Genomic DNA, 22,206 nt, shown 5'->3' with positions numbered 1-22,206 from the left:
ATTTAAAAATAAAAATAATAATACTTTATTCCGAGTGTGCTTGCTTTTCTCTTTGAAAGTCATCACATAACGGCATTGTAATACACGGTTCGGCTGCATTACATATTACATATCTGCCGTAGTTCTGTATTTATAGAGCCCTGATGAGAAGACAAACATGAGGAACTGAACACGTGACGTGGATCATAAATATATCAGCCATTAAACAACATCTTACATTTCTTTTCACACAATACGTCTCCTTGCAGTATCAACACTAATTCGGCTCACTTTTATATTTGATCCAATTGGTAGATAGGCTGTATTTACACCATAGAGGTGCACAGCTGATATAAAGGGACACCTAGTGGTTAAAGCATGTTATTGAATTTCATTATTTTTATTATTAGATATTAATAGGATCCATATAAAGTATATTCATTACTCGTTATTCTCTACTAATAGTTAATTAAAGACTGTATATAATGACTATTTTGCACATCCCTTTCAAGATTTCAAGATTTTCTAAGGTTTATTGACATATCATATAGGCCTACACAACTATGGTGTAGTTCTGCATTGAATGAAAACTTGGGTCGCAGGTTCCTCAATAGTGCATTACAAGACATCTATCAATATTTGTGCATAGCTCCAGCAATGTTAACTATGTTGAAGCACTTATTTTAACTGATATTATACATAATGTATTATACTCTTATAAGATGTATGTAGATATTTAATCTCCGGCCTTGTCAGGTATTGAACAATCAATAAATAAAGAAAAACAGAATTGTTTGAATAGAAAACACAGAATTTGTGTGCGGAAACAGGGATTCGTCGTTTTCTTTTGCCTCTGCTCGGGGCTATTATCCCCATTTTAGGGCAGCTTTTAGGAGGACTCACTCGATCATGAGTCAAAAGATGTTTTTGTTATCACCTCATCAGTTTAATCAGCTCAATCAGAATGGTGGTAACTAACCCCCATAGTAAGGAATCAATGAGACGCACTGCCGAAGACGTTCTGGATGAAAAAATGACAGCGGTGCTAAACGAAACAGGATTACCCCCTTATGAAAAAATCAGAAAATACAACACATTGCTACAGAGATATCTCGCCTTACTCAAACAAGACGGGGTGGAGGAACGACATATTACTAACCCGTGTCTTCTAACCTGAAGACACGGGTTTGGGTAAAAGGAGAAGAAAAGGATGGCACGTCCGATGATAAAATAAAGAACGAGGTACTTCATAATCTCCCTACACGCAGCCGTAAGAATGCCGAGTACATTATGAGTAAATTAATAACGAGTACAGCTGGATGGACACCAGCGGGGGAATTTGTAGAAAAGGGATAGTTGTAAAAGGTTCTCATATGCTAGATTTATTAAAACATTTATCCTGTTCGTATAAACAGATGCCCGGGAGCCTAAAGGCTGGCGGGTTTTTTAAATAGTCTGAATGAGCTCAACATTCCTTTAACAGCCTTTCAAAACCTGCACGCTCGTGAACAATATCGCATAATCAAAGAGGGTGAACCATATGGAGAAAATATGCTCAGAAAAAAGAAGAGGATTAATAAATCATCTCCTCCGATCCTCAGCTGGAGGTGGCAGGAACGAACCTTTGAGTGCCCCTCTTAAGAAGAAAAGGATAAGGAAAGACAGAATATTAAGTCTAGCTGGTTACAATTACCCCCTAAGTTGTATTATATTTGAATCTCCTAATAAAGACAGAGTCATCTGAATTAATTTTGTCTTCAGACCTTTTTTATTTTCTACATGTTATAACAATCTTTAAACATTTGTAGAGAGCAGACACTGTGATTAAAATGAATGTCTTTATGGCGTCTTTCACACCGTTGGTATTTTCTCACAAAATTAGTAACGGCAGCATCGTTTTTTATCACATCATCTTGATACAGAGACAGTACATTTTCGTAAGACAAGCCCGACGCTCTTTTACATAGATAAAAAATGCAACGTTGAACACAGGCTGTAGACATGACATTCTGAAGTTGTCGATTATGGTATAAAATAGTTTTACATTGTTTTTCCAGAAAATGTAGTATGGTTTCTGGATAACAATCAAGGTATGGAGGAATCCCAAATGAATCAAAAAAGGTTCCAACCCCTCCCTCTTTCTCCAAAGTCAATGCTAGCCAGTGTTCTCCGGGCATGTGGGAGGGGTGGGTGTTTACAATCATGTATACAGGATATCTAAATATTTGTTTTACTCGGGGGAGCTGGTCTGAGGCCCATACCCCCCCAAAAGAGTCCCCCACCATATGACGCAGGAGACTGTCCAATTGATGATTATTCATGTTGTAGTCTTCTTAGTAATAATCTACCAACACTTGACGTTTTGAATTAATCTCCAGAATCGAATCAAAACAAGAATATACGATTAAAGTGGTAGTCTGGGGCAGCGGTACTCTGAATCTCATTTCCAGTCTTAAACTACCGCTTGTAATGGGAGACAGGGCTTCAGCGTCTTCCGCCGCAGTTAAATTAAACACAAATAATGAGTATCCTTGTTCGAAATCATCTCTGTCAATACTCAGAGGTAAGTCTTTCATGTGTCTCCCTGTTGCAGTGAACATGTTGTAAAACTCTCTGACTGACGACCCCCGGTTAAATTGAGGCTGAAATGCTTTGGCCGGTACCTGCCTACCATCTTGACACAGAGCCATGTATTCCATATCATTATGAAGGAAATTAAAAGGTGAAAGCGTTCTCCTTCCAGTGAAGGCTTCGTGATTTACCATACACAAAACTAGGTATTTTGGCATATTACCTAAAAAGAGATTTTCTTGGTTGCATATTCTGGAGTTCACGGGGATACTATAGGTTTTGATATTCACCCTTGATAAGGGGTAGAGGGCGTTACCTCTCATCAGAGCCGCAGCGTGTCCCAACCGCACAGCAGGGGAAATGGTGGCTTTCTTGATAAAAAGTGAAGCCCCCAGTATTTTTAGACGGTATGTAGAATCATTAGCACACATGAGAGTAAAGGCATCGCCAGATCTGGTGAGCTTGATTCTCAAATCTACAGAGTTCAGGAGAAGCCTCTCGCTGACAAAAATATCCGTGTGTAAAGCTCCCATCAGATGAAGCTCTCGAGATTCTGATGTGAATGTAGATCTCTTTACCAAAATAATAAAATAAGCCGGCAGTGAACTGAGTTTTTTAAAGTAGAATCAGAGTAATTCAATAGCGTTTCAATCATAGCCCTGTAAGGATGAGTCGAACTGGATTGAGAAATTAGCCTGTACCCTAGAATAACGTCGCATTGACTAAAAATGGTATTCAGAGGATAATTAACCAGGGCCACGGGGGCATCAGCGGCCAGATTAGACCCATCGGCGTTGGTTATTTTGATCCTGAGATGTATCAATGTGTCATTCATATCTAGGTATTTATCCCCGTCCCCGGGAATAAAAAATTCAATCGGTCCGTCCTCCGTAATGGCAGACAACGGAAGGACCTCTGTATAGTGTTTTTCGTCGATAGAAAGTTGTGTCATGGGGGCAGAGAATAAATCCAACTCTGCCATGCTGCATTCAGCAGATTTGTGATGTAAAAGAGCCATATTTAACACTCTAAAATATATATCCCCCAAATACGTTCCTTCTCCGAGGGTGTTTTTTCCCTAATGATTTTTTTTTCACTGAGTGCTTTCCTTTTTTAACACCTTCTGCCTATCCTTCTGCCTGTATCCTTCTGCCTGGAGGTCTCTTCCGGGGCCTTCTGGCCAAAACCATCAGACCACCTGCTCCTTCTTGAGATCCGGGGTCTGACTGGCGGCCAAATTTATGTACAGCCTTACTGATAACATCTGATGCAATATTTTTGGCCGCCGATTTCAGATGAGGTTTAGCTATGGCGAACCCTTTTCTCACCAGGGGTGCTACAAAACGAAATAATCTCGAAAATATAGAGCCAATGCCTCGCCCGTACATCACCGGGGCTCCATAAAAACCAGGCAGGGATCCCCCCGCTTGATTTTCATAATAACTCACAAAACGCTGGGGGTCGTGATCAATCATCGTTTTGTAAAAGATTGTCCTGCTTTTGACGGTCGGAAATGAAGTTTCACTACACTCTTTCCGTAGGTGAAATTTACTGGTTTGTTCTGATCGTTTTTTATTTCTATCTGTATATTCTCGATGTGCGTTTTGGTTACCGGTAAGTAATACGCAGGATTAAAATACTGAGTTACGGTATCGCCGAATGATCCTCTTATATCTACGGTTCTCAATAGAGGAGCAAAAGCGTCGCCAACCCTCTGATGACTGACCACATTGGTATAACAGTACAGATGTGTTGAGCCAGCATTTATATCCGCGGGGTAGGCTGCTGATTTATCATCAAATTTGAGCCACTGGTCTGGTTGTATTCCAAGCATGTAAGCGAGGGTTTTTGGAAAGCGGAAACGATATTGGGCCCCTCCTAGAAATTCGATTTTCCTGTGAATCGGACTATAGTATAAACTGACATCAGAGTCAATTTTTTTGAAGCAGGACTCGAGTTCCTCCATGAGTTGAGTTATGCTACTATAGTAACCAGCTCTAAACATATGAAGCCTTAACTTGCTAGTCGGGGACATGTCGGGGGGTTTTGGTTTCTTTATCCACTCAAACCATGCTACTTCCGAAGGTAAGTTATACCAGGTGTGTGGGTATAACATTTCTGTCAGGGCAACCTGCCACGAACCATCCAAGTGTAAAGGTTGTGCCAGGTGCACCTGATAACTAGAGCTTGTATTGTTTTGAAATACATCAATGCTGGCATTAGACGGCAGCGTAATGTAGAACCCTTCATTTATCTCCATGGCTGTAATGAAGGACTGAGCGTTGATTCTGTTTGCTTTTATACATCTTTTATCTCGCCTGCATCAACCCAGCTGTTGAATTTTTCGGGCCAATTATGCCAAGATACAAACATTTGTTTTTTCCCTCTCACCACACGCCTTTCTAGAATTTTCTCGACTTGAAAAGCCTTGTCATTGGCTATCTTCACTTTTTGTAACTCTTTCTCATAAAAAGTCCCCTTGATCTCTTCTCCATCATAATCTTTGAGTTTGTAAACAGGTGGCTGCCGAGGTAAGCCTTCAGACACCGTAAATAGTTCGTCAGTATAACTCTGCTCATATTTTTTATCAAATACCTCTCTCAGTTTGGATATCCTTACAAGTTCGCCCTCCTTAAAGCTCATTTTGGCAGCAGCTTTTTTACGCTGGCTAGAGGGGGTATACAGGTTCCGAAACACTTGAGCAGCATTTTCCTTTGTCACCTGCATTGGCGTCATTTTAATACTTCGGTGATAACTATTATTGTAACTTTCAATTAGTTCAGGTAAGACGTCTATATATCTATGAGTGTTTTTAGCTGTAAAATATCTCCACATTTTAGTTTTCAGCGTACGGTTAAATCTCTCTACCACACAGGCCTTCATGTCACTGGCTGTTGCATAGTGTGCAATACCTCTTTTCTTCAACAAGTTTTGAAAAACTTTATTAAAGAACTCTTTCCCCGCGTCTGTTTGTATCTTTTTAGGAATCTCGCTGTGCGTTAAATTGTATCAAAAGCCTTGGTAACCTCAATTCCCGACTTCTTTTTTAATGCTTGAGCATAGGCTTTTTTCGAAAATACGTCAACGACTGTTAACAAATAATTAAAACCATCATTATATTCGGACAGCGACTGCATATCGCAGAGATCTGCTTGAAATTGTTGTAGCGGTCTGAGTACAAAAACTCTGTTTCTTACAAAATGCACTCGTGCAGGTTTATGCAAAGTATATGCATCCTGCTCCGATAAATATTCTCTGACTTTCTCTACATTTACTTGTTTACCCATTTCATTCTGTACAGCTCTATGGAGTTTATCCACACCTCCTAAACTCCCTGGATTAGATGGAGTGTAATACACCCTATGCATAACACGTTTCTCAGACATGTTTCCTGTTACAGCCCGATGAGGTAATGAGTACAACAGTTTTTCTTACAATGCATTTTATTGATATGTATATACAACATTTCTCCAAGCAGAGAATAATAAAAAGGAAGGACATACTATATCAAGTAAAATAAAAAATAAAACATACTTTAACGAAAAAGTATCAAAAATAAAAGAAAACTCTTCCTAATGCTGCCAGAAGGCCCAAGCTGCTCTTGTAATCTTCATTTGGGTCTCGTCGTTCTCTACAAGCTGTTCGTATAGCTTCTCGATTTTAGCCTCAAAGAGTCTGGTGTTTCTGAGGTTGTGCAGAATCGCCTCGGTAGCTCCAAAGACTCTCCTCTCCGACACATGAAGGTGGTTCTGGTGCAGAGCGTCCCGAATGGCTGGAATGAAACGAACGGTCCACAGTCTCTTTACCACTTCATCATAGTTTCGATCCAGATAGTATTCACCGGTAGGGAATAAACACTCGTGCTGCATCTGACTGGGGTGATTGATCTGACATCCATTACATGTTTCCTTTCTGTAAAGGTATACGACTCTATCCAACAGATGAACTACAACTGCTTTTACCGTATTCAGGAATGCCGATGCCCTAGCACGTTCTGTAGCATCACCCTCGGGAGCCCAAGGAAAGCATGGCGAATCAATGCCTACTTCTGTTGATTCCTCTGGAGAGTCGTGAGTAGATGGAGGTTGAGGCATATTCAACCATCCTGTAATATCAATACCAGCCATAGCGTTGTCCAGATCTGGTGTCCACATTGTAGGTGAGGATGGAGGTCCTCCATACGTTTGCTCCAGGCTGCAGATCGTGGGGAGAGACTTGGTTTTTCTCAGATCCATGGTTGCTGCTCTCTAAAATGTCCTTGAAGGGTTCTCGTTTTTAAATGATCTGATGAGGAAAAGGTGGGGTTTGTTATGTTGAGGGGTAGGCGGATCCCCTTGGAGAAAAGTCAGAGTCTTTTGCAGTCAAACCGGGGGAGAAATCCTGCTCGTTCCTTCAACCTTCCTTACAGAGCCCCTCCTCCAACACACGTGACCAGAAAGAGGCTGTACTCTGAACCCACCCACCCCTATGCTCACATTCGCTTCTTGACTGGCGCTTCAGACGGTTGACTCGGTAAGTTGTCTGTCTTTTTTTTAAATTTATTTTGAGTATATCTCTATATGGTCTTATCCCAGTCCTTTATACAGATGCTTTCATCATTGTGAAATTGCACATCAAGGGCAGGCATCAAAAGCTAATTAGATTAGACAACAAAAGGGCTCTGAGTGGGAGGGGTCAAAGAGACTATCTATTCAATACATCAAAATACCTATACAACAGAGGGGGTGTCTGGGGCTAATATAATTGCTGGCAATTACTCCACTCTCAGGGTCAGGGGTCAAATACCTTAGCTATCTTAATTGATGCAATAAATGGCCTCTACACAAAAGGGGGGTGCCTGGGGGGTAATATAATTGAGGGGCAATTACTCCACTCTCAGGGTCAGGGGTCAAATACCTTAGCTATCTTAATTGATGCAATAAATGGCCTGTACACAAAAGGGGGGTGCCTGGGGGTAATATAATTGAGGGGCAATTACTCCATTCTCAGGGTCAGGGGTCAAATACCTTAGCTATCTTAATTGATGCAATAAATGGCCTGTACACAAAAGGGGGGTGCCTGGGGGTAATATAATTGCGGGGCAATTACTCCACTCTCAGGGTCAGGGGTCGAATACCTTAGCTATCTTAATTGATACAATAAAAAGCCTGTACACAAAGGGGGTGCCTGGGGCTAATATAATTGCGGGGCAATTACTCCACTCTGGGGTCAGGGGTCAAATACCTATAACTATCTTAATTGTTACAATAAAAGGCCTGTACACAAAAGGGGGTGCCTGGGGCTAGTCTAATTGGGGCAATTACTCCACTCTGGGGTCAGGGGTCAAATACCTATAACTATCTTAATTGCTGCAATAAAAGAATCACTCCGGGGGGTCTTTCACGCCAATCTGACATCAAAGGACTTAGCTCATTTGCATAAGTAGGGAGAGGTATGACCTGTCACACCACCTGTCACTTTTTTGAGGAAAGGAACATGGTTACTACTACTTATATGATTAAAATAATAAATAAATAAAAATGGTTATACAATTATTTTTAAATAATTAAACACATTGTATTGAAAAACCCAACTTTACAGAGGAATCAAACATGTTTAAGTCGAAAAACAAGGATTTCCGTGTTTAAAGCTATTTCCTCTTTCATGCGGCTTCTTCTAAGGAACCTAAATCATCAAACCTCAGCGCCGTCCGTATCTCAGACAGAGCTTCAGACTCTGCCCGCAGGCTGTGCTTCCTGCATTCTCTGGGGCGTGTGCAGGCAGCTCTGAGAATGCTGTGAAGCAGGAAGTGTGTGTGTGTGCGTGTGCGTGTGCGTGTGTGTGTGTGTGTGTGTGTGTGTGTGTGGTGTGTGTGTGTGTGTGTGTGTGTGTGTGCGTGTGCGTGTTCTTCAAAACCTTAAATGCAAAGGAAAGAACTTTTTAAGAAGAAGGCTCAACTCAAGGAGCTTTACAGAAAACTAGAGAAGCATTAGGACATTTAAAAACAGCCGATAATGCAAGATAAAACATGCTGAGACAGACAGGTTCAAGAATGAAAGGGAAGTGTGTGATGTTTTAGCTATGTGACCATTAGAAGGCAGCAGCCAAACAGAAAGGGTTTAAAAGCAGGCTGCGGGGTTGTTCCGTGTGGAGGGGATACACTGGAGAGTGGAGACTCTTAAAGGCCACGGAAACATATTGAAACATGTTTAATTACACTCAATGCCCTTTCAGTCATGTATTCTGCTGTGTTTATGTATTTTATTTATTTCATTCACTTTGCTGATTATGCCTGTTTTTAAATGCCTTTTTAATAATGTATTTATGCTGTATTGGTTCTTAAATGTGGTTTGCTTTTAATCTGTAAAGCAATTTGAATCGCCATGCGGAGAAAAGTGCTATATAAATACAATTGCCTTGCTCTCATCGAGTATAATAATAACGGTTTCTTTTAGACGACATTTAGAAATGCTCAAATGTGCCGAGTAGTAGAACGCAGTTGACAGTAATATGTGTATATTCAGAATGTAGTACTTCTTCCTCAACTACCGTACTTTAATTGACACGTACTTGTACTTAACTTCACATTTTATGCAACGTTATCCTTCTACTCCACTACATGTATTGACCACTCACAGTACTCATATTTCACACAATACATGCAAGTATTATATCAAGTGTCTGAAACTGACCATATGGAAAAGACTCAACGTCATACTGTAAAAAGAGACATTGTGCTTGATGAATACTTTGCATACTTGAAGCTCATGTAGCTGATGTAGCCTGTCTACTGACGTTAAAGATCATAGTATATCTACCTCTGAAAGTACCTGGTTTTAAATCCTATAATTTATAATATCGTTGTTCTGTCTGTAAACACAGTGTCTAATAACGCCTCATAAGCAAATAAAAACTCAACAGGAAATGCCTTAATTGTGACACAGCGTGGTATCATAACAGAGCGTCCGGTCTACCTGCCGACAGGTGACCGTGACTCAGGGAAGTTAGTCATTTCGTCTCCGGCTGGTTTGCTAACAGGGATTAGTAAACGGATGAGCTGGAGGACGTCAACAAGCATATTAGGAAAGCACATTTCAACATCTCAAAAATCAGGAACAACAAAACTGAAGCACGTCGTCGTGATATTTTCACACGGTCTTTTTAAGACATAGACAGTTTGACGTCATCTGACAGTTACAGTGGAATATTACTCTAAACCAGTGGTTCCCAACCTGTGAAGGCATTGCAAGTGGGCCACCAAATCATTTGCAAAACATTATGATTTGTGTGGAAACATTTAGTAAATATTAAGATTTGTTTTCCTTTTTCTTTCTGGATCCTCCTTAGCAATGGTCATCACAGCCTTTGACAGCGGTCTGTTCTACTGGATTAACAACGTGTCACATGTTCTGAATTGACCAATCAGAATCGAGTATTCAACTTAACCGTGTAATACTAATGTCTGTTTGTTACTGATAGCCAGCTCCTTTTCTAATTCAAATAAAAAGTACTCTGAGAACTTTATTTAGCCTCCGTCTTGTTTATGGTTGAATGTGGGCCGCACATTTTTGTTTCGATTCTTAAGTGGGCCCTGAGTCGGAAAAGGTTGGGAGCCGCTGCTCTAAACTAGGGTTACATTACTTTTTGTGGTTTTCCCTCTCCTGTAGTGTGGTATAGTTTTAGTGCATGTAAATGGTCTGCAAAGGCTAAAATCCCTGTGTTCCCTCCACTCACTCCCCCCTGCCTGAAATGTCTCCATTGACTCCTTTGTTTACTTCCTGAACATAGTGACATCACTATGTACACCTTGCGTTTCTATTAGCTAGCGCTCCAACACATTGTACTAGGCTAAGGGGCGGGGCATCTCTAAGCTGGTTGACCAATCACAACAGAGTCGGCCAGCTAACCAATCAGAGCAGACTGGGCTCTGGTTTCAGACAGAGGGTAACAAGATAAATAAATAGCATAATAGGCCCCCTTTAAATACTGTTCCTGAGGGAAAACACAAGTGAACTAATATATTTGTGAACGAAAATCAAACCAAGCATACAAAAGGAAGATATAAGACCTTAAAATGAAACCCCCGCCTGCTGTGGTATAAAGAGTGTGTTTAACTTGTTTAGTGAGATATTAAAGCTCACAAAGCCTTCGGTGTTCCTGCTGATAAAGTTATCAAAGAACTCCTTCACTGGTAACAGGTTCCCATCACAGAGAGCTGTGTTGATGTGTACACACTTTTCGTAATCATGAGCCATGGTTTCGTCAGCAGCGTCAACAGAATATCCCATAATTACCTTGAAGGTTGGTTACACAAGTGTAGGAGCTAAAGGCAGAAAAACACCAGGGCATACAGCTTAAGAAGGATGTTGTGTTTCTGTGTTGGACCCTGAAGGCAGCATCTCCCTGGTTCAATGGGATGTCTCCATTGGATGTTGGAGTATTGCAGAAAATGATCTCTTTGGCAAACTATTGTTCTCTTGTTTACGAGATATCTCCACATATTAACAATACGCTCTGATTTTTGAAGTAAAAAGCTAATGTTGCGCTATAAAGGAACTACAGCGCGGTCACATGACTTCACGTCACCACCGCTAAGCTAAAGGCGGGTAATGTTTCTTAATCCACCAGTGGGGTATTAACTGACTTATGTTATGTCGTAAAATCTCTTCAGCTTGTGATAACCACAGACCTTATTTCACAATAACAAGCAAAAACACATTCAGAAAACAATTGACTCCCAGACCAGGGGACAGGAAGTAATAACATACGGACTTCCATCAAACATTAATGGAATCAATCTTCTTATTCATATCTGGAAATGATAGTTGATATGACAGAGGTGGTGTTAAACCACTGAAACCAAATGCATATTTGTAACGAATCGAATGGCACAAATGATTCACTTCCTGTGATTGGTCACACACCAGAAAACAACCAGTACATAACCAGTATGTAGTGTTTTCTACTTTAAAGAGTCCTCTCCTGCTGATGTTCAGGGTGTATATCAGTAATGTAGTGTCTCTACTTTAAAAGAGTCCTCTCCTGCTGATGTTCAGGTGTATATCAGTATGTAGTGTCTCTACTTTAAAGAGTCCTCTCCTGCTGATGTTCAGGTGTATAGCAGTATGGTAGTGTCTCTACTTTAAAGAGTCCTCTACCTCCCTCTCTGCTGAGGTTCAGGTGTATGTCAGTATGTAGTGTCCTCTACTTTAAAAGAGTCCTCTCCTGATGATGTTCAGGTGTATATCAGTATGTAGTTCTCTACTTTAAGAGTGCCTCTCCTGCTGATGTTCAGGTGTATATCAGTATGTAGTGTCCTCTACTTTAAAGAGTCCTCTCCTGGCTGATGTTTCAGGTGTATATCAGTATGTAGTTGTCTCTACTTTAAAGAGTCCTCTACTGCTGATCTTCAGGTGTATATCAGTATGTTAGGTCTCTACTTTAAAGAGTCCTCTCCTGCTGATGTTTCAGGTGTCATATCAGTATGTAGTGTCTTCTACTTTAAAGAGGTCCTCTCCGGCTGATGTTCAGGTGTATATCAGTATGCTAGTGTCTCTACTTTAAAGAGTCCCTCTACTGCTGGATCCTCAGGTGTATATCAGTATGTAGTGTCTACTTTAAAGAGTCCTCTCCTGTCTGATGTTCAGGTGTATTCATGTTATTGTAGTAGTACTTCTCTACTTTAAAGAGTCCTCGTCCTCTCCTGCTGATGTTCAGGTGTATATCAGTATGTAGTGCTCTACTTTAAAGATCTCTCCTGCTGTTCAGGGTAATCAGGGTAGTCCTACTCCTGCTGCTGATTCTTCAGGGTGTATATCAGTATGTAGTCCTACTTTAAAGAGTCCTCTCCTGCTGATGTTCAGGTGTATATCAGTATGTAGTGTCTCTACTTTAAAGAGTCCTCTCCCTGCTGTCATGCTTCAGGTGATATCAGTATGTAGTGTCTCTACTTTAAAGAGTCCTCTCCTGCTGATGTTCAGGTGTATATCAGTATGTAGTGTCTCTACTTTAAAGAGTCCTCTCCTGCTGATGTTCAGGTGTATATCAGTATGTAGTGTCTCTACTTTAAAGAGTCCTCTCCTGCTGGTGTTCAGGTGTATATCAGTATGTAGTGTTTTTAAAGAGTCCTCTCCTGCTGATGTTCAGGTGTATATCAGTTTGTAGTGTCTCTACATGTCTCCATGCTTTAATGTTCAAAAAGCTCTGTATTTCTCTCATACTCTCTGTGCTGCTGACCTCTTTTCACCCTCTGTCTGAAACCAGAGCCCAGGCTGCTCTGATTGGTTAGCTGGCCAGCTCTGTTGTGATTGGTCCATTAAAAGTAATGTGTTGAATCCCCACAGACAGCCATGGTCGTGACTTCGAGGGAGGTGAAGGACTACGAGGTGGTCCGACCTGTCCGACTTCACGCTGTCAGAAAAAGAAGACACAGACGTACGTTCTTCCGTATGTCTTATCTTCGCGTCACAGAGACTCGTTTGCGCTCTACTTGAAAGCTTCGTGAATGACGTGTAAATAATAATATGACTTTATTCTTCGCAGCCTCTCCGGCCGGAGAGAATAACGTATGCGATGACGGTGGGAGGAAAGAGACATTGAGATGCACCTAGAAAAAAACAAGTGAGTTATTATTTCACATGTTTCAAAAGACAAATGCATCACGGTACTAAAGCCGACATTTCAGGTAAAAATATGGTGGCCCTGAAGGTACAAAAACATATTATTTACAAACATCTAAAACATTTCAACAATTCTGAAAAAATCTAAAACTCAAACACATTTAAAAAAAAAACACTCAAATATTTCACAAAACAAAAAGCAAAAGAAGAAACTCATTTGGACACCAATCTCTTTTTTAAATGCTTTGGTGTTATGACCTTTAAGAGCCACCGTACTGTATAATATATGGGGAGGTGTGTGGCGCAGTGGACTAGTGCGTTGGGATCAGGCGAGCACAGGTTCAAACCCAACTGCAGTCAGCATGTCGTTGTGTCCCTGAGACGCTTCACCCCAAAGTGCTCCTGTGGGGATTGTCCTCAGTATTGAGCATGTAAGTCGCTTTGGATAAAAGCGTCTAACAAGTGACATGTAATGTACAATTAATCAGAATTAAAATACTTATATAAAGGTAATTAAATGTGCAATAATAACATAGAATAAAACTCTTTAATAATAACATGTGATGTGATGTAATGCTCAGCTAACCACCTTAGTAAATGTCGTTACTGTATGTACGCTAGTTGAGCACGAGCTGTCAGAATAAAGTATTACAAAAGCTGCTTGACTTCATCTTAAAGCCTGAGAAAATCATGATAAGTCTAAAGGAAGTCCTGTCTCAAGGAGTTCCTGGTTTGACTTCTCCTCTTATTATTCACACGATTTGTGTTTCTGTGTCTCTGGCTTCCTGTTTGACTGAAGGCAAGGTTATTACTTTAGATCAGTGCTTCTCAAAGTGTGGTCCGCGGACCACTGGTGGTCAGTGAGCGCCCCCTAGTGGTCCGTCAGTATATTGGTAAAATGTCGCATTTGAAATAAAAAAATAAATACATTTAAGTTTTCCGCACTCCCGCGGAATATCTCCGCAATGGAGCGAGCTTAAGTTTCACTTTCGATTGCATGATATAGCCCAGATAAACACCTTCATCACACATGTGGCCACTTGTTTGTACCATTTTCAGGCGATTTGTAAAAAACGATGTGTTTTTGGATATTTGTGGAGTTAGGTGGTCCGCGAGTGTTTTTTATTGGTTAAGTGGTCCTTGGTATGAAAAAGTGTTGAGAAACACTGTCATACAAATTAAATTAAATTGAGTTTGACCCTCCTGCTTTAGATTGAATCAAATGTCAGCATTCTCAGAAAGACACTTACTTTAATACCCATGTGCAACATATATGTTCTGTTGTATTTTCAGAGGTGGAGAAAGTACACAGTTCTTTAATTATATAATAAGATACTTATTTTAGTGCTAATTCCACACGGAATACAAGATTTAGTCTGCAACTATGTTTCTTACGTAAACATATGAACTGTAAGTTACAATCAATAAGTATAAATACATGACATGTTAGACGCTTTTATCCAAAGCGACTAACATACATTCAATACTATGGGCAACGGAGCAATTTGGGGTGAAGTGTCTTGCCCAGGGACACAAGGACATGCTGACTGCAGTGGGGTTTGAACCTGTGCTCCCCTGATTCAAAGTTCAGCGCACTAGACCACTGAGCCACAGCCTCCCTTAAATAGTAGGCAATGTAGAAATATGTCCTCTGTGGCTGTTATACTGGTCGATATATCCTTAGACCTGGGGGGGTCGAACTCCATTTCTTCCCGGGCCACGTCAGCATTATGGTTGCACTCAAAGGGCCGGTTGTAATTTATATAAATATACATATGTAAATATATGATATATATTAAATAATGTATTATATTACATTGTTGTCCTTGCATCTGGTAATATCTTCCTAAATAACTCCGTCTGAAAGCAGAAGTCTAGGGCAAATAATTGAAAGTAAATATTCAACAATTACACCAATTATATTGTATATTATATTCTTTGCAAGCTCTTGGGTCAAATTAGGTCCCGGGCCGGATTTGGCCCCCGGGCCTTGAGTTTGACACCCCTGCCTTAGACTATCATTATTGTCTCTTATAATTGATTGATTGTTTTGTAAACATAGTGAATAATGCCATTCAAAATATATCCAGAGCCTAAAAAGGGCAATTTCACGACGATGAATGATCAAAACAACTAAAACCTCAAAGGAAATACATAAATCTTTATATTTCTGAAGTTGGAATCATGTTATCTATTGCAATTAAAAATAACTTGGAGAAATGTCAAATAAATTGCCTTTTAAAGTCACATTTGAACATGTTTGCATTGCAAAAATCAACATTTCAAAGTAATAACTCGCTCCAAAATATTGTGGAGAATAAGTAGAAAGTGACACGAAAGGAAAAAACTCAAGTAAAGTACCTCAACATGGTACTATACTTTCCACTGCTTAGTTTCAAATATAGCATTTCTTATGATTTCACAGATCCTAACACTAGATAACTCGAGCTTGACCACAGTTTAATTTGTATCTCGTTTCCTCCTCAGTGAATTATTACCCAAAGACTACACGGAGACTATTTACCAAGAAGACGGGGCTCGAGTCACCACAACTCCCACTGACATCGTAAGTGTTTGCTTTGTCAGCGACTTTCCGTTCCCCGTACATAAGAAGAGGAAAATAAATGTCTCGTTCTAAAACCAGTCATCGTGTCAATGTCTTCTCATCAGGATCACTGCTACTACCACGGGAGCATTTTGGACGACAGCCAATCATCTGTCAGCATCAGCACATGTGATGGACTCAAGTGAGTGTTCAGACATTTCGTATATGGAGTATATATATATAGAAACCTTTGTTTATGTTTATGTGAATCCCATTGAGATCATTGATCTCTTTTCAAGGGTGACCTGCTGCAATAGTTTCCACATGAATACATATAAACAGAAAAACAAAAATACATCATTTATCTACAGTGACTACAGTTTACATAGCTAGTAACATTTACAGGTTCCAACAGTTTCCGATTGGATAGCATCTATCCGAGCTTTAAAAACATTTAGTGGCACCAGATTGCTCAGCTTCCATCCCGTTTGCAGACTGTTCCAAGACAGAGGAGCTGCACATCTAAAAGCTGTCTTCCCTAAGACAGTCCTAGCAGTTGGCACATTTAATAAAACCACAGCATGCGATCTCAGGCAGTAGCCACTTACAACTCTCCGTGAGATCAGGGAGCAGATATAAGATGGAAGTTTCCCTAGCATGGCTTTGTATATAAAAATGTACCAGTGACTGAGCCTCCGTACAGTTAGTGAAAGCAAACCAGCCCTTGCATACAGGGTACAGTGATGGGTTAATGCTTTACAGTTTGTCACAAATCTCAGTGCGCTGTGATACGCAGCATCTAACTTGACCAGGCAATGGGCAGGTGCATTCATATACATCAGATCCCCATAGTCCAGCACAGGTCAAAGGTCAGAGCCTTTTCCTGGCCTCAAGCGAGAAACAGGACTTGTTCCTGTAGAAGAAACCTAGCCTCACCCTCAGCTTTTTAAGCAGGTTATTGACATGAAGTTTAAAAGTGAGACAATCATCAAGCCAGATACCAAGGTATTTGTAACAGGTAACCACTTTGAGTTTTATTCCTTGCGTAGTTACAATATCTACAACAGGCTTTTAGCAGGAATGAGTCCTAAAACCCGGACACGAGTTAGCATTTTATCACTTCCTGGAAGTCAGTGGTTTTCTGACTCTGAAGAGATTTTAACGTTTTGTTCTACGACATAAAATACGTCAGTAAATACCACACTGGTTGATTTTAAAACGGCGGTTGCTAACAAGTGTCTAAATGAGACGACTAAATGTCATAAGCCCAACATTAGCCACCTTTAGATTAGCGGTGGTGACGTGAAGTCATGTGACCGTGCTGTAGTTCCTTTATAGCCCAACATTAGCCACCTTTAGCTTAGCGGTGGTGACGTGAAGTCATGTGACCGTGCTGTAGTTCCTTTATAGCCCAACATTAGCCACCTTTAGCTTAGCGGTGGTGACGTGAAGTCATGTGACCGTGCTGTAGTTCCTTTATAGCCCAACATTAGCCTCCTTTAGCTTAGCGGTGGTGAGGTGAAGTCATGTGACCGTGCTGTAGTTCCTTTATAGCCCAACATTAGCTGCCTTTAGCTTAGCGGTGGTGACGTGAGGTCATGTGACCGTGCTGTAGTTCCTTTATATCCCAACAATAGCCTCCTTTAGCTTAGCGGTGGTGACGTGAAGTCATCTTCAGAAATCATAAAGTGGTGTTTAATATGTGGAGATTATCCTGCTGAACTAAACGTGTAAGAATCATAAACGTTGGTTTGAACCAGAGATTATTTTCTATATTCTTTATTTCAGGCTAACAACCAAAATCACATTAAAAAAAACCATTGACCTCCAGACCAGGGGAAAGGAAGTGCTAAAACGCTGACTCATTCTGAGGTTTTAGGACTCATTCCTGCACCACTGTACAACCCAGTCTCACGGCATTTCATTATAGTCACGGAATTAATTAAATCTATTGATTCGTGTTCACCAACACGATTTTTGCATTTATTTCGTGTCACACAGAACGATTTTAAAAGCAATGTATTTCTATTGGTAGTATGCTTCGTGCCTGCACCACGTCTGTTTGTCCGGTCGGGTCTTGGAAGACGGGAAGCTGTGTGGTTCATAAAAACATGTTCTTACTCAATATCTTCCTTTAAGTCTTTATCTTCAATGCATGGTAGCTTTCCTGACATCGAATAAGAAACATGTTTCCTGGTGTTTCAGGGGTTACTTCCGGACGTCTGAGCAGAGGTATCTGATCGAGCCGCTGTCCGGTGGCGATGAAGGGGATCACGCCGTGACTACCTTTGACGACAGGAAGTCCCCCCCGGCAGTGTGTGGGGTCACCAATACCACCTGGAGCGACGACTTTGAACCGCCAACCAGCCGCGGCCGCTCCAGATCTGCGGTAACAATCAATCAATCTGAAGGAAACATACTGCATCTAGACTTTCATATCATGTGCTGGAAACATATGACAGTTTTAAAACTTATTATTATTACAATAAAACCAAATATTTATAGATCTTTTTGTTCTTAGGCCAAAATAACAACTTATAGCATTTTACACAAACATAGTAGAGCCACTACATACTGACATACACCTGAACATCAGCAGGAGAGGACTCTTTAAAGTAGAGACACTACATACTGATATACACCTGAACATCAGCAGGAGAGGACTCTTTAAAGTAGAGACACTACATACTGATATACAACCTGAACATCAGCAGGAGAGGACTCTTTAAAGTAGAGACACTACATACTGATATACACCTGAACATCAGCAGGAGAGGACTATTTAAGTAGAGACACTACATACTGATATACACCTGAACATCAGCAGGTGAGGACTCTTTAAAGTAGAGACACTACATACTGATATACACCTGAACATCAGCAGGAGAGGACTCTTTAAAGTAGAGACACTACATACTGATATACACCTGAACATCAGCAGGAGAGGACTCTTTAAAGTAGAGACACTACATACTGATATACACCTGAACATCAGCAGGAGAGGGCTCTTTAAAGAAGAGGACACTACATACTGATATACACCTGAACATCAGCAGGAGAGGACTCTTTAAAGTAGAGACACTACATACTGATATACCACCTGAACATCAGCAGGAGAGGACTCTTTAAAGTAGAGGCGCTACATACTGATATACACCTGAACATCAGCAGGAGAGGACTCTTTAAAGTAGAGACACTACATACTGATATACACCTGAACATCAGCAGGAGAGGACTCTTTAAAGTAGAGACACTACATACTGATATACACCTGAACATCAGCAGGAGAGGACTCTTTAAAGGAGAGACACTACATACTGATATACACCTGAACATCAGCAGGAGAGGACTCTTTAAAGTAGAGGACACTACATACTGATATACACCTGAACATCAGCAGGAGAGGACTCTTTAAAGTAGAGACACTACATACTGATATACACCTGCACATCAGCAGGAGAGACTCTTTAAAGTAGAGACACTACATACTGATATACACCTGAACATCAGCAGGAGAGGACTCTTTAAAGTAGAGACACTACCTACTGATACCATAGGCCCCTTTAAGATATTTTGACAAATGTGCTCCACATTTAATAAATTGGATATTACCATTTCAATATTTTTTATCGTCTTTTTTCTTTTGTCTTTCAGGGTTTATCTATCCTCCATCAGCAGAAATACCTTGAGCTTGTCATCGTTATTGATAATCGCGCAGTAAGTAATACACATGGAATTTTACCGTGAAAAAACAGGAAGTACTAGCAACACTTTTTGTGAATGACTAAACTTGTATTTGTAATGATGGCAGAGCAGACACATCATGCTAACACTTTGGGACTTTTTTGATCTGTTTAGCGTCACGTATGTGGTTATTTTCGTCAATGGGACTTTTATATTTCTGAAGAACAGGAAGTGATTATTCTTTCTAACATGTCGACATTATGTTTCAGTTCCAGAAGAGAAACCGGGATCTGCAGAAGATTAGGGAGAGGACTTTTGAAATCGTCAACTTTGTTAACTTGGTGAGTCAACGCTTTCTGCTATTGCTGGGAAAATGTATGAAATGACACATAAACAGATTTATTTTATTCCAGGGGACAAAACCGTTACAAAAAGTACTTAAAATGAAAATATGTGTAAATATAAAATAATACAAATGGGGCGAAGCCTGCGAGCTAGTTCAGGCAGTCAACTCGAGCACCCATCATACACGTGACGCGCCTCGTCCCTCTTACAACCAACCAAACACATTCTCCTACATGCCGCTCTATTTAAGCTGCCAGGCTGCGTTCCAATAGTCCATAGCTTAGGAACCTTCCTAACCGAGTGAAATGACCCGGAAGTCCCTCAGTGGCAGCCATGTTAAGTGCCGTTCCAATTCTCTAGGTGAAAGGAAAGGGAGGTTTCAAACTTCCTTTATCACCTCCTTTAGCTTAGGAACCACTGGACCTCCCTAACCAACAGGAGAAGCGAAAATGCTGCCCCACAATGCCTTGCAGCCGCAGCATTTGCCATCACTCAACAGTCGGCCGTTCAGGACACAAATGATTATGACGGAGAAATGATATCATGAAAAGTTACGGTGCTTATTAAGCTTTTAAAAACATAGGTGGTAACGTTGCCAAAGTGCTTTGTTTTGAACGTTCATCATATTATAATCAAAGAGAGAATATGAAACGTAGTTTTCACTGAAATTATCAAATAAAGTCAACATTTCAGTCTTCACTGAGCTTGTGTGGGTTTGTTCAAACTTTAAAAGATGTTTGATGGTGATATACACAGTGATCGATGTTAAGGACTAACGTTATAATAAATACATCTGTATTGATTTATCTTTTCATCAATCATACGTATTGGGATCATTGGTATTAACGTGGACCGGAGGGAGAGGGGGACGAGCAGAAGTTTCACTTTCCTTTTTATTTCAATTCCAGCTTGGTCATGAAGAATATGTTTCTCTGTTGTCCACGTTCATAAGACAAGCAAAGCACAGCTTCAGAGCACGGTGCAGAGTCTCTAGATGAGTCCCTCGTTCTTATTAACATCCATGTTGTAGTCCGCTGTATAGAAAACTGTGGTTTCCATGGTTTCCATGGTTCCCCACAGCAGCAGACGCACATTCAGAACGTCCGCTGGCGCATCATAAACACGTCGGATAGTGAAAGTGCAGTCGATTCTCTAAAGTACAGCAGTCTCTTCTCCTAAGTCCTTTTGAATTCTCCTATCCACTATCCCTTAACCCCGTGACCTTTCACTCAGAGGTCAAGGAATAGGAGATAGGGTTAGAACTTAGGAGCTGATCTTTGGTTCGGAAGCAACCCTGGTCTTCCTGCCTCTGCCTGCAGCTGCCACTGCTGCGTGCACTTGCTATTGCTGCATTCATGTTGCTGCTGCTGTGTTTCACGTCGCTGCTGCTCGCTGCCCCCCACCACCCCAGCTTCCACCTGTAGGCTCGGAGGGTAGTTATCTAATCATCACTCAATGTTCTTTGTAAATCTGTGGAATGATGAGGCCCGAGCCGAGACGCCAAACTCAAACTATATGCTGCTTCTAATAAACATATTAAGAAACACGTCTGACTGACTTATGTATATGAACATAAGAAGTTAAAGGTGGCATAGGTAATTTTGGAGAAACCAGCTTGAGTGCGCAAATCTGCCACTTCCTCACAGAGCCCCTCCTCCAACACACACGAACGCGCACATGACCAATGAGGGCACGATCAGTTTGTGCACAGATGGAAGGCTGACAGGCAGGTAGGCCATCCAGTACTTTAGGCTCAGATGATTGGTCGAGCTTTTTACAGCGCCACGGCTTCCACAGAGGACATTTTTTATGGATTTTTTGTCAAAGCATTTAATATATTCATTGCTATCGGGATGTTAAGAGCATTCCATGGAATATAACAACAAGTTTATCTCGAGCCGGTTTCTCAAACTTACCTACCCCACCTTTAAGTAAAAATCCGCACAAAGAAAATGCAATACAATTAAAATGCTTATATGAGCAAATTGAGTTCTAGTAAATATGCAAATGTTACACATAGTTAATAAGATGATGCTTAATTGTAATACAAAAAAGTATTGTCTTAAAGTCAGTGATGAACAGGGGACGTTTCATGGTGATATCTGTTACATTACATCACATTTAGCTGACGCTGTTATCCAAAGCGACTTACAATAAGTGCGTTCGACCAACAAGATACAAACTTGAAGAAAACAGAATCATAAAGTACATCAGGTTTCATAGAGCCAAACATTTCAAGTGCTACTCAGCTGGCTTTAGGTAAGCCAGTCCTTTATTAGTATATAAGTGCTTTGTTAATAGTTCTATCGCTCGAAGTGGAGTCGAAGAGATGAGTTTTCAGTCTGCGCCGGAAGATGTGTAAGTTAAATGTTTTTCCCTATTCACCTGTCGTGCTTGTTTTCAGGTACAAGCCCCTGAAGACCTTCGTTGCTCTGGTGGGTCTGGAGATCTGGTCCATCAAAGACCTGATCTCTGTGACCCCCC

The 22,206-nt window shown here is 40.8% G+C and overlaps 1 pseudogene; it reads left to right on the top strand.

The window, feature by feature from the left end:
* The window catches only part of LOC117452660 (uncharacterized), a 40,620-nt pseudogene that overhangs the window by 2,294 nt on the left and 16,120 nt on the right, over positions 1–22,206 (top strand).

Source organism: Pseudochaenichthys georgianus, chromosome 9 (genome assembly GCF_902827115.2).
Source record: "Pseudochaenichthys georgianus chromosome 9, fPseGeo1.2, whole genome shotgun sequence".
NCBI lineage: Eukaryota > Metazoa > Chordata > Actinopteri > Perciformes > Channichthyidae > Pseudochaenichthys > Pseudochaenichthys georgianus.
This window is presented reverse-complemented; position numbering and strand designations above follow the sequence as displayed.